Genomic DNA, 14,186 nt, shown 5'->3' on the forward strand with positions numbered 1-14,186 from the left:
ACACACACACACACACACACACACACACACACACACACACACACACACACAGTGTCCCTGTTGGTTCATAAAACATTTCTAAGACTCGGCAGCTGCAGAGCGATGCCCCCACACACGGGATGTGAAATCACTCGTGCGCACACACACTTGTATTTAACCTTGGACTCCAATGATTCAAAGATTCACAGGAATGCACAGAAACATGCAGGATGTTGCAGCAGTTCAGTGAAAGTTCGAACACAATGCAGGAATTTGACTCTCACTTCTAATTCACACCATCCTTCACAGACAGGTGTAGCGATGACAACAACTGCAGAACCGTTAATTTGATAAGCAGCAACACGTCTGACGGAGGGAAGAATCTAAATGTGAACATTTTTAGTTGATTTTGAACCGCCACGTGCAAAACATCTGACTGGGAGCAGCTTCGTTTTTCAGAAATGTAACGATCCAAACGCACTGCTGGTGCAGTAAAAGCACGGCGTGGACTGGCCTCCCCAGAGCCCTGACCTCAAAACTATCGAAGCAGCGCGGGATCCTTCGAGAAACCTGAAGAACTGAAGACTGAAACAGTTACAAGAAAGACTGGCTTTAGAGAGTTCAGGGTGACAAAAAGAGGAACGGCAGCTGTCTTCTTCTGGGTTTTGTTTGGGGTTTTTGTTCCTTTAAAATCTTTGTACATTTTTTTAACCTGAATCAGCTTCCAAGAGTTCAAAGAGCCTCTTTCACAACTGTGTGAAACTTATCAAAACTGGAAATGAACACATGAGATGTTGAAATCATAATGTGGAACATTTTTACACGAGAACTGCTCAAAACACTTTAATTTCTCACTTTCACTTCTGCTTGTTTTGAGTGTTTCACTCGGTTTTAAATGCATCAGTGTGAGATGGTTTAGAGAGTAGAAGCAGTCGGACAAATGCAGCTGAAGCTAAATGTGAAAGAGAAACACGAAAAGGTCATTAGGACTTAAGTAAAGAACATGAGTAAATGTACATACGGCTACGAACACACACACACACAGACAGAAAGTCACATGTATGTCTTTGACCCTGGCCTCTCTAAGGCCAAATCACACATGACCGCACACATCCAGCTGCTAGAGGTCAGGAGGCATCGAGGGAGGAAACCAATAGCCTCAGCTGATTGTTTCCTGCCTGTTCCTCAGCTCATCCTGAGAGTGTGCGTTTGTACTTGTGTGCCTAGCTTTGTGAGGACCCTTGTCCATTTTAGTCCTGTCATCAGGGCACGAGTGGAAAGTGGGCACTATTTAAATGGTTTCAGAGTTCAGGGAAGGATTGGGTTCGGGTTGAATGTTTGCAGGTCTGGGAACACGAGGTTCTAACAAGGACACCAGTATGTGTTTTACACCGGTGAAGCCATCACATCGGATAAGAGGCTGCCTATGAATCGTGCCTTGTTGTGTCAGATCTGATAGCAGTGAAATGAAGTGAAGTGAAACCCTCCTGATGGTGAAAGACCAGATGTGACAACACAAATACTCCAAATATTCCAATGTTTGGCGATCGGATTTAGCCCGGTGTGGACAACGGCTCCTTTATTCAAACACAGTTTAGATTTACAATTCAATGATTAGAACAGGGTGTGTACTTCTTATATAAACTAAATTCCTCGCGAGCAGATTAGAGACCGACACGTATTTTAACACCGTTCAGCTGCAGGTTCGCTTCTTTTTATCAAGACAAATAAATGTTCTTCTCAGCTGTTGAAAAGCCGACACGACACAAAGAGCCCGAGCACAAGTTTATACTTCAAGCCTTCAAAACGGAGCATGAGATCATGAATAGCTCACGAAGTTATTGTACAAACCATCAAACTTGTGCAGAGCTCACTGACAGGGTCACTTTGCACTATTTGCAGACTAATTAGAGAAAATCTATCCCTGTTGTTCCAGTTAGGCTGTGGAATTGAGCGACTTTGGTCAATAAAAACTATGATAAAAATGTTTATGAACATTTTCAAACAGCAACAACTATAAAACTAAATGATGACTAACAATTAAAGTAATTTGTGTTTAATGCGTCTGCAGCGTTTGTGAAATCACAGCCTGCAGCTTCCTCCTCGTCCTCAGCACATTTGTCTGAACTGCTGCACAAAAAGAAGCTCTTAGCATCCGTCTCTAATGAAGCTGATGGCTCTAGGAGGAAACTGATGAACTAACTACACTCATCTACACATTACCACAAAATATTAGACAATCAGCATTAAAAACAGGCGCAGGCAGCAGCGGGGATGGCCGGTGGCTCGTCGTCAGGTGACGTTAACGTTTCTGTCGTAAATCTTTCACGTTGCCGTCCGAAGGAGTGAGACGGTTCCAGAAACAAGTGAACTGCTCTGTTTAAATCGTGGCTGCGTTCACGTCCGTGTTCAAACAGACAGGAAACAGGATTTCAGTGAGCAAGCTGCTGCTCTTCAGCGGAGAGGTGCTAAACGCTATGTGAGGAAAAGTGAATCGACTCCAGGAGCCAAAGTCAACACTGAGCCGGCCCTGAGGCTGTAAAACCTTGGACTAAACTAACTAACTGATTATAAAGCAGTTAAAATACACCTGCTGCATGAAAAGCTGCCAGTGCATCAGGACTGATAATCTAACAAATTCATAAATAATGCATCAGACTTTTACGACTTCATAAGTATTTTTTTTCCTTCGACACTTTAAAAAGGCTCCATGTGTTTTATTCTTCGACTCTGCTGCAGCAGTTCAAAGCAGCCTCTCTTCATCCTACACCGCTCTGCTGCTCCTGAATCCATCCTCTGTCTGCAACAAGCCATTTCAGCTTCTCTACCTTTCGGTCGCCCTCCCCAAACAACACCGCTACTTCAAGAACTGCCATTCTGTGGACTTCCTGTTCCACAGGAGGCACTCCAGCATGAATGGGACCCTATACAGCATTTATTTTGGTTTAAGGCATGAAGCAAGCCACAAAGAAATCCTATAGGCACTTCAACGAGTTACCTATTTACACACACGGAAGCTTCTGTTGTGCGTTTGCTTCTAACTTCTTGTTATCCTTTGTGGGAGTGAGTTTAAAATCCATCCACCTCTTTTCCACTTCAGAGTTATGACTGTGCCGTCACAAGGCGAGAGGCAGGGCACATCCTGATAGGCTGCCAGTCTGCCACAAGGCTGAGACAGAATAAAAGACAACCATTCACTCTCAGTTTCACGTCTGCAACCAATTTAGAATCACCAAATAACCTGATGCGTACGTCTTTGGACTGTGGGAGGAAGCTGGAGTTCATGCATACACGGGGGGAACGTACCCACTGCACACAGAAAGGCCCCAGCAAGCCACTGGATTCAAACCCACGGTATTGTAGCTGTGAGGGGGTGGGGCTAAAAGTGCACCGTCATGCCCTCACTGTTTAAAATCCTTGATGGACTTAATTATATGTGTTAACATACATATTTGTGAAAACTAAAAATTTTTATTTAGTTTTTCGTCAAGAAAAAGGTGTAAAAATACATTTTAGCAATTTAACACCAGCTTCAGTACGATGAGATTAGCAGCTCTGCCGTCCCTTTAAGCCAACCTTCACCTAAACAGAAGGTTTGAACAGCAGGTGGGCGGGGCCACTGTGCTGAGATGACGATGATAAGGAAATCCTCTATCTATGACATCATATATTCCCAAGAATAGAAAAAAGCTCTTGGTAACAGCAGTAAGAGCATTCTGGGATTACACGTACATACACTGATCTCATTTATTTGAGACTCTGGTCATGCTTAGTATGAGCATGCATGACTGGCACATGAGAGGCCGACTAACTTTGATATGTTTATCTCATTAGGACGGGTACTGGGGAGGATCTGAAACTGAGGTTTCAGATAGAATCAGTTTGAAGTACACGCTGGTGCACAGAAAGATGACGTCATCGCAGCAGCAGGACCGGCTGGTCTGGCTGTAAAACGTCTTCACAGACAGAGTCAGAGGTGAAACGCTGCCGGCAGAAATATCATATCAGGGTCCGTCTCGCTCTGCTGACTCAGTGTTCTCTCAGCGCTGACTCTGCCAATGACTCAATGTGACAGAGTGCGAGGTTTTAGACTCAAATTGTACATTAACAAACAATGGCGTGTGTTACAGGGAGACAAAGCGCTCTGGATTAAATTGCACACGTCTGCCCGCTCTGATGTCTAACACACACAAAAACACGCCGCTGCAGGTGACACTGTGACCTGATTTCGACAAAAGGATAATTAAGAACGCACATGAGGTCAAATACACACACACAGACACACTCATATCAAATCAATGCTCCATAATAAGACACACTGATGGATTTCCAATAGCAGGATAACAACAGCCCTTCACCTGAAGGACTACAGCTGCGCGTCAAGTAACGATCCAAATATTTACGCTTTTTTAATGAAGTGCAGACTCGGCGTCCGTCTTCATTCCACTCCACGGCTATGGCAGCACTCAAACACTGGACAACAAATGACTGCAGATTGCAGCCAGTAACTGGGAGCTCAACCAAACAGAAAGACGCAAATGTTTCCACAAAGAACGTGAGACGACCGATGCAAAACACGACTCGCCGCAAACACGTTTAAAGGCAGCCGTGCGGATGTTCGCTCTGTCTGTGACGTCCTTTCAAACAGATTTAATCATGACTAAATACTGCGTGAACGAGCCAGACCGAAAGCAGTCCTCCTGCGGAGGCAGACAGCTGTGACCTCTGACCTCTTCACTTGAACAGTGATTTTAGGCCAGCAGCCAGAATCAACATCACTAAGATGGCAAGTTATTTCTTCAGTTAATCGATTAAATGTTTTGCCTTAAAAATGTTAGAATAACAGAAATTATGCAGTTTATCCACGAAACGAGTCAAACCAGCCCCTCAGACTGAGACTTTTACCAGTTTACTATGTTTGCAGCGAATCGCCACCTCTGATTAATTTATCAGTAGATGACTTGGTCACAGCTTAGTTCACTGTTGTAGCAATCCTCCATGGACTCCAGCTCCACCCTTTCTACTGCAGCTGATGGGAGAAGTCCTCCTTCCGCTCCTTCCGCTGTGAGCTGGAGCTCCACTCCAAGGAGAACCCTCAGCAGGTGGAGAACTGTGCAAGCAGGACAAAGACCATGTTCAGTGGCTGCAGTCCAAAAGGGTGGAGTTGGAGTCCTTCGAACCACGGGATAAGAGTCTCTGTGAAGACCCAGCTTTATGACTTTGTAAATAAAATATTTGCAGAAGATAAAGTAATGAGTAGTTTACTTAAATAATCCCTTTAGGAAGTAACTGCATTTGCTTTTTAGGAATGATTTCCAGATGTTCAAGTTGTCATTCAATCATAAATTTTGTAACTGTTTCTGTTTTTGAAGGATGCATCTTTTCAGGTAAGATGCAAAACCATAACTCTGCCAATAACACACCTAGAAGCTGTTTGCCAGTCATAAAACATTAAAAACTGAAAACCAGTAAAGCATGACTGGCATGATGAGATTAGATGCCAGTCAAGAGTGGTAGCGCCGTGTTTGAAAATAGTGTAAAACCTTCCAAATGTAACTAACGCTGTAATCACTATGTGAAGAAACAATGACATCTGTGTGTGGTGATGAAGCGCTATCAGCTAAAGCTGTACTTGGGCCTGGCTGTACTTTTGTGTAATACCGGTTTCTACCATAAGGTGGCACAGCAGGTCAGCCCAGCAAGTCATTAACAGCACTTTCTTACTTATAACTGGAGCTAGGGGTGGGCAATATACACGATATACGATAGAAACTATATAAATTTGGCCAGCGATAGAGATTTTGACTATACCACTCTATCGCAACAGTGCATGTTGATGATGTCATCAAGCTGCACCTGTTCCGCAGCGGCTACAACCATTATCATCTGCAAATTATTCCGGGCGACAGTCATAGCAAAGAGATGAAGCACTTTTGAAATATGGGTAAAGCCAAAAACTGCGCTTCCTCCACTTCCGTAACATTGATTCATTAATGTTGAATTCTCTCGCAGCTGTTCTGTTCCCATGTTGTTGCAGTATATTAATAACTAACCTCGTATTGTGGATGAATGATCTCAGTTGTTCTCCTGACTGAAGTTTGGTCCGTGTACAGCATCCTGCCATGCGATTGCATTTGTCCCTGACCACCAGAATCCCTCACGTTAACTTTTATCGAGTGGAAAAAAAGTTAGCGTTCATCCTCCAGCTTCACTGTGCTAATGTTATGCTAACATAGCTGTGTCGCTAGCAATCACGTAGCACAACATTATATACCAGCTAGCCCAACTTCAGTAACCCTGCAAACGCCAGAGCTGTACGTTTGAATTAGTTTCAAAAATCTCTCAGTCAGAACATGGTATGAAATGTTTAGGTGGAAACTAGCGAGCTAACTTCCTGCTAACTTCTAACTCTGTTAAATTTAATAAATTCTGTTTTCATGGATGCCTGGATGTTAAACTTAATTGTTACACCTGGTAAAGCAGCAACGCTGATCATTTTATTAAAGATTAAAGAATTTAGACCGTTTTTAACTGTCAGTGTTCGTTTGACTTTGGGACCTGAAGTAGACGGAGTTTTGGACCCAGATTACTCCGCGAAGCTCCTCACTACGGCAGCCGTAATGCTCTGACAATCCATCAAGCAGTGCGGCTTACCAAAGTTGTACCAAAACATTTTTTAACAGATTTCTGCACGCAGAAATCGGTTCGAGGTCAGTAAGCACAACCAGAATTCATACATAAGGCACACTCTCGATTTTTGAGAAAATTAAAGGATTTTAAGTGTGCCTTATAGTGTGGAAAATACGTTATACAGAAGAAAAGAATATATCGCGATATATATCGTTACCGCACATGTTTCAAATTATATTGCGATATGAATTTTAGGCCATATCGCCCAGCCCTAACTGGAGCCCCACAAAAGACAAACCTGATGAGGAAATTAGAGTAAAAAAATAATAAAGAAACGTTAAAAAGATCAGCGCACGTCTGAAAACACCGCCCCCTGGTGTTGGACGTTTTTGTCTAAACCTGACTGTGAGGAATTACAAAAACAAACCTTTAAATAAATGAACAAAAATTATCTCCAGTGCAAACTGATCCGGGTACAGCTGGCATGTTACAGCATGGAACAACAACATGTAATCATTTCAGAGCAGTTAGGGCAGCAGACCTCCTCGTGAGTGAACATCGAAACCTTATTTTTTTGCATGAAACTATTATCTCAGTGGAAAAAAAATGAACATGATGTTAACTAAACAGATAAAAAATTGTAACAAGTCCAACATATCATCTCCTATTGCATTCCTGAGATGCCAACTTGAAAATGAAACCTGCTGTGGACTTTCAAAAGCGCACACACATTTGTACTGCACTCTGTGCGTGTCTTATAGGCTCCAGGGTTGGTAGTTCAACTCCCTCTTGAGCTGAACTGTATCCCAAAGCGAAGGCAGATTAGCTCCAGAGGTGCCTGCTGACTGGACACACACACACACACACAAATGGAAAAAGTGATGCTGAGATAAAGCAGCAGGCAGGAAAGTGAAGCTCGGTCTGGAAACATGTTGCAGCTTCACAGCAGGAAAACTGCAACTTTATGAGATGCATTACAATCACAAAGAGGACGTTACAGTAACAGAGAGGCCGAGCGAGCAAAATGTGAAAAGCACGCTTCCTCCAGAGGATCTGGAGTCGTTTGGCATTCGTGCAGCTGCATCCAGCTGTGCTCCATCTACACGCACCTGTAAGGAACATTAAAGTTTTACTTCCAATGTTTCTGCTTCCGCATTTTGTGTGAATGATTCAGGAAAAACAAACATTTGGTGCCTTTCGGACATTTTATATCATTACCATCCCAAAACTATGACTCAGCTCACAGTACTGGGCTGTATTATTAAGAGCAGAGTGGCATTTAGAGTGATTTTTACTAAATGAATACACAATTAAGTCTTTTTGCACAAAAACATGCCACAACAATTAGTTGTTGGCTTGTTTTTTGTTAAGCTTCATGTTGATACTGGACCATCACCTTGAACACCAGGATGTTGTCCCATGTTTTCTCATTTTACACCAAATAACTCAGATAAAAAAAAGTTTTATTTGTTACACAGAACCTGCTTTAAGCACAATAAAAGCTGATTTCAGTGACGAGCTAAAGAATCTAATCAAATAATTCGAGCTGTTCCAGCCCAGTGTTTATTTTAAAAAGTGTTTCATCTCAAAAAGGCTGAGAACAAGAATTAATGAGCTGCAATAGCGAGTTATAACAGTCTGATTTACTCCGTGGTGTCTTTGCCTTGTTTTAAAGTCATTTGTTTTGCTCCAAAGAGGCATGTTTCCCGCCCCTCTGTGAGTGAAAGCAGCTGCAGGAATCATTAAAATCCCCACCTGCCTCGACATGAACGTCTTTCGCAAGTGGATGTAGATGTTTGTCCAGCGCTGCAGTGAGTCACCGTTTGATAGAGAGCAAGAGTTTGGAGTTATTTGGATGGCGAGTAAAACTACAGGCTGCATATAGATTAAAAAATGGAGGACATCTGTAAAATGGCGCTAAACATAAAGTGTAGCTGAGGCTGATGGGAATGTCATTAGTTCTGCTGAACTAAGTGAAGTGCGATAGGCACATGGATCTGATCCACGTTTATGTTTTAGAACTTCTTTGCCTGTTCCTGCGGTTTGCACGGTCATATCTACTCTCTGAGCTAAGCTGTGCGTTCTTCTTTTACCTTTGCAGCTTCCTCCTCGCTTCTAGATTCATCATTGCTGCTTCTGGCCACAGTAACATGCTAACAAGTGCTTTAATTTAGTGATTACTCCAGTACTTAAAATTCATCATCAGTTCTTATTGAGGTCCTTCATTGGGTTGGGCAGCGCTGAGCATTTGGTGGATAGAGCGTGATGATGGATATCAGCTGAGTGACGTTTCTCAGAGGACCATTTTTGAAAACAACTGAAAAATACTTTACAGAAACTACTCAGACAGTGAGATTGAGATCGGAGCAGCAGCAAGATAGCCAGCCAGTTTAATTCCTGTCTTTTTAACCTCCCCTCCATTCTAAAAGCTCAGTTTCTTCTGATTGGTCAACTTCCAAAAGCCAGCTGAGGGGCTGCACCCATTCTTCATGAGCATGTAACGAAAAATCAACGAGTACGATGTTCAGAGCAGTCGGGAATCCGCTTTTCTGTCACTGCTAGTCTATAGACTATGTGCGCGTTAGCATATGCTACTTCCGGCGCGGAAACTCCAGTGGGGAGCTTTGTTTCCGGTGTCCTATTCGCGCCTTGTTTACGGTCCAAAACAAGTTAAGCAAATGAATGAATCAAGCGGCGATTTACATTTCTATAGATGTCTCGGGCATTTACCCAATATATCTGTAAATGATGTTCATCGACTTGTCGATATTTTTTCCCCTGCGCCTCAGAGCAAAAGAGAAAAGGGATTCAAATGTTATATTTCTCAGCTGTCCCTCGTTTATCGCGGGTGTTATGTTCTAAAAATAACCAGCGATAGGTGAAATCAAGTAGCCAGTTTTATTTTTTGACGGTGCAAAACGTTTCATGGACATCGTGGACATACAGCACTGCACTTCAGAGTCACACTGCGAGTGATCAATGCAGCGATTCTGTACTGTACAGGAGAGACGGAGGAGATCGTCTGCAGCGATCAGGACGCAGGACACAATGTGACGTAAAAAAAAGCATGCAAACTTGCACTAAAAAATCTGCGAAACAGCGAGGTGAAAGGTGAACCGCGTTATAGCGAGGGACCGCTGTAATTTTGAAGGTAAGTCACAACATACCCTTCGTACATACTAATGTATAGAAACTCTTACCAGCAATCATTCATTTTTGTGTGGCTTTTTTCACAGTTTGTTAACATGCTGTGTAGGTGTGTACTTGACGAGCTGATCTCGACATAACGGGGAAACATCTGGTTTGACTATTCTTCACCTGTAGTTTGAATGCTGAACATTTGCCTGTTTAAATCATGAGACCAGTCACTATACAGAGATGTGCTTCTGCATGTGGACGATGTGTCTTCTGCTGCAGTGATGCAGTTCTGCTTGTTTTGAGTGATGTAAACAACTGATCGATCTACACGCTTCAAAAGTCAAAATTGATCATTGGATTTTTTATGACACAACAGCGGTGAGTGTTCCCACCTTCTGCTCTTTGTAACTTAACGCCATCTTTCCGTTTTCAAGTTTTGGACATGATTTTGGAGGATATCTTCGCAGTAGCGATTGACCGCAAAGTAAAGCTACCAGAAATGTACAACCCCACATCCGGTCTCAAACCAGGAAGTTAGCATTTTCTCGTGCACAGGAGCTGTATCCTAATTCAGGGTCTGCAGCCTTAAAGGCCGCATTTCAAGGCCGATTACGTCACAGCGGCGCGCCGAAGGCTGTCCCAATTCAAAGGCTGCTCGAAATGCGGCCCTGAAATGCGTCCTTCATTTCCCTGAATTTTAAGGCTGTGGCAGTGTAGACTTCGTGGCCCAACATATCCCAGAATGCATAGCGCGGCGGTGGGTGTGGATAATTTTGCCGAAAAAAAACGGCGGATGAGGGGCGGCCGAAGAGTAAACTTTAAGTAAGTACTGAATATTATGTCACTTATTTATGTGCAAATGTTTAATAACGAAGAACATTAAAACATTACTGTTGGCCACATGTCGGCAAAGTTATGTGACATTAGCGATGTTTGTACTAACTTGGTTTTGAAGCCTTTACTTTAAAATATACGCCGTTCAATAGCTGAGCTTAATCTTACAGAGAATGATCAAAGCTCATGTAGAAACAAACAAATGAACAAAAGATTTTCTCCTTCATTCCTGTCAAACAAAGCTGTATGACACGTTTCCAGCTGTTAGTATCATGGTTGCTAGGCAACCTGGGCAGCGTAACGGAGGCTAGACCGTCCCATTTCACAAGCCTCGCACTTCCGGCCTTAGCGGTCTTTGAGTACGCGGCCCTTGAGGATCGTTGAGGCTGCGTACTTTAAGGCTGCAGACCCTGAATTGGGATACAGCCAGGGTCTATTTTCCAGCATTAGCTCAATGAGCTCATCTGCAAAAAGCAATCCAATCCTGATTACTGCCACCTGCTGGACTGGAGGGGAACACGTTGCTGCAAAGCCACTGGCAACACAGCTGTTTCACACAATGTAGACAAACAGTGTGAAGTGAAACAGTTCCATTCCTTAAAATTCCAAATAGTGTGAATGGAAAAGCAGATAAATGTGACCCGTGTACACAATCAGATGAAATATTGAAATCAAATATATTTTTTTAACTCACAAAAATTGGTTCTGATACCAAACATCTCATCTTGGTCAGGTTCTAGACCAAAAGTGCCAGATTCCAAATCATAGAAAAAATCAATGCAGATCTCCATTGGAAAACATATTAAGTCTAGAGTAATGAAGGAATAATGAGGGACCAGCAGACTGAAGCCCTGGCAGGACTAATACACTAATTTGAGTCAAACTGCAAATGGAACCGTGACTTTTTTTAAACTTAAAATGTCAAATCTGTTACCAAAACAACCGGAGATTCATTTCTTTTCCAATCACCTTAAAAATGTATGGACTAGTCGTTACAGCTCTGACCAGATTTATGGAAAATCTCCAACTCTGGGACACGCTGCGGTCATCATCACCTTCTTGGCTTTTATTCATCCGCTGTTTGGACTTTAAAGCTGTTTTTTTCTCGTTACTTTTTATATTTGATTCAAACTTAACTTTTTTATACGATTCATTTGAGATCTCCATTTGATTTTCTGTGCGCTGCCGTTATCTGATCCAAGTCTCTCTGGAAAAGTTTCTGAAGCTCGCTCTTTGCAGATAATGTGTTTATCTGGGATACTGGTTAATCAGCTGGTTGTTGTCCTGGTGAAATGGGGAACATGTTAGAAAAAACACACCATAAAACTGAAGAAACTCCTGAGACGACTTCTTGAACGACGGTTCAAACAGAAGCTCTTTGTGTTTGTTTGCTTAAAATGATCAATCGATGCGATTAACTGATGATCAAAGCGCTCAATCCACCGTCATCTCTGATCAGTTTTTGCACTTTTCTTCACGTAGGTTTGGAGTCATTATTTAATCTCAAATTTGTCTCCTTTATTATTGATCTGAATCTGACCCGTGCCATCGATCAGATTATTGATCACAGGATCAGTGTTTAGCTGAACATCTGTTTGGTAAGGACACATGTGGGGGAGACTTGCTGCTACTCCTGGCACCATTCAATTCAATCAGTCATTATCATACAGCCCATCACATCACTTATTGATCGTGTGATTATTGATCGCCTGTGCAGGTTGTTTCCTCTTCTTCTTCTTCTTCTGCAGCAAATTTATGTTTTAATCCGTTTTTAATAACTGATTCTTTTTGTTATCGACTCATTTTTTCGCTATTTGGGGCCGTTTGGTCCTGAAAACCTGATTTGGACTGTTTGTTGTTAAACTGATCACATCATTGATCGACTTGTAAACACATCAGCAATCCTTTACCGGGACTGTGATCCAAACGTTACTTGAGGATCAGCGCGGTCTGTTTGGTCGGGATTCTGATTGATAACCTTCAGCCTGGTGTGACTTGAGTGTGTCAGGAAGAACATCGATCACAATGAGATCATCACGATTGCGGCTCTGAAATAAATCCCGACCCTGAACTCGCCGAACCGGGATCAGAAATGTGCCGGTCTCGGTCCGTGAGCGGAGCTGGGGGCTGATCCAGAAGATCGAGGCTGCTCTTCGGCACATGGGCAGTCGGATGAAGGCGGATTCAGAAAAACACAAATCCGAATTTGGTGCGTGGATCTCGGCAGCAGCCGGCGGTTCGTCCGCAGAGTTCGGGGCGACCATCGGACACGTTTCCGGGGTTTCGGCTGCGGTTTTGAACGTTTTTCTGCCGCCTTCCCCCCCTTTGTTCTTCCTTAATGGATCGGCGTCTGGAGCTGTGCTACCTCCCAGACCCCCTCCTCCTCCTCCTCCTCCTCCTCAGCCTCCCCCACCACTCTCCCCTTCACCACACACAGAAAAACACACACTTGCAGCTCAAAATCGCCTCTTTTACGCACCGAACCCCGCACTTTAAAATGGAGGAAAAACGCAGAGCGAAGCGGTCCGCTTGGTGCCGTAACACAGGCCGAACCCCGAGGGCGAAAGCAGCCCCTACCTGTGGTATCAACCAACCCCCAAGTCCCACTCCTTCATCCCCACTCGCAGCATTGAGAAGGAGGAAATTTCCACGCGTAAAAAATAAAGAAAGAGGGGAAAAGCAGGCAGCAGGAGCAGCTGATGAGCGGTGATGCGGAGGGCAAGCGAGGCGTTTTCCCCCTGAAACATCCACACACTCATACACCCCTCTCCACAACCGCCACCACCCCGATACCCCCATATCTGCCACCCGGACCCGGAGAACATCACCGGCCTCTCCACCTCCAAACACCACCTACCCCCTCCGGAATCCCTCAGACCTACCTGCACGGGGACGCGCAGAAAAGTCCGATCAGTTATTTAAATCCACACAGTCCCACGCGCTTCTGCTGCCTTTCTTCTTCTTCTCCTCACATAAAACCTGAGCGAGGTGAGCTCAGCTGGAGGCAGCAAGAGGAGCCCGCACAGGTCACCACAAAATCCTGCGGGTTTTAAAAAAGTGAGGAATAATCCAGAGAGCAGAGATCACAGAGCGCAGGAGCGCGGCGAGGTCTCCCATTCACACACAGCCTGCCTCGGCTTGGCTCGGCTCGGTCTGCCCCTACTCCACCACAGACAGCCCCCCAGCTGGAGCGTACCACTCTGCGCTGAGCTGGGAGGGGATACGGCCAATTAGAAGCGGTCATTTAAACCAATTATCAATAGATTAATCGGCTTATCAAAGGCTCGGTGCTCCTCTGAGGACGTTAGCTAACGCGGAGAGGAAACGAGCATCGTTGAGAGGAATGGGACAGTGAGCGCGCTGTCTTTTTAATTGAAAACCAGCTGTTGTACCCCCTCCGAAAAGCCTCTCATGGTTCAGTCCAACTCCTTAATCTGCTGTTTTTCTCCTCCCAAAGCCAGATGTGGAGAGAGAAACTGAGAGAGAGACATATAAGTGCTGTGTGTGAGAGAGAGACCTATAGAGAGGTGCGGTGGAAATGTATAGCCTGAAAATGTATAAGAGAGAGAAAGAGGGGGTGAGGAGATGCATATCAAAATAAAGGG

At 43.9% G+C, this 14,186-nt stretch overlaps 1 protein-coding gene across 1 annotated transcript in view; it reads right to left on the reverse strand.

Moving 5' to 3' along the window:
• Positions 1-13,734, reverse strand: part of plxna3 (plexin A3) — a 134,221-nt gene extending 120,487 nt beyond the window's left edge. The window contains exon 1 of the mRNA XM_040022702.1: positions 13,464-13,734. The gene's annotated coding sequence lies outside the window, so the exon portion shown is untranslated. The remainder of the gene's footprint in view (positions 1-13,463) is intronic.
• Positions 13,735-14,186: the final 452 nt, after the last annotated feature.

This window comes from Simochromis diagramma, unplaced genomic scaffold (genome assembly GCF_900408965.1).
Source record: "Simochromis diagramma unplaced genomic scaffold, fSimDia1.1 OVJJ01000308.1, whole genome shotgun sequence".
In the NCBI taxonomy this organism is placed as follows: domain Eukaryota; kingdom Metazoa; phylum Chordata; class Actinopteri; order Cichliformes; family Cichlidae; genus Simochromis; species Simochromis diagramma.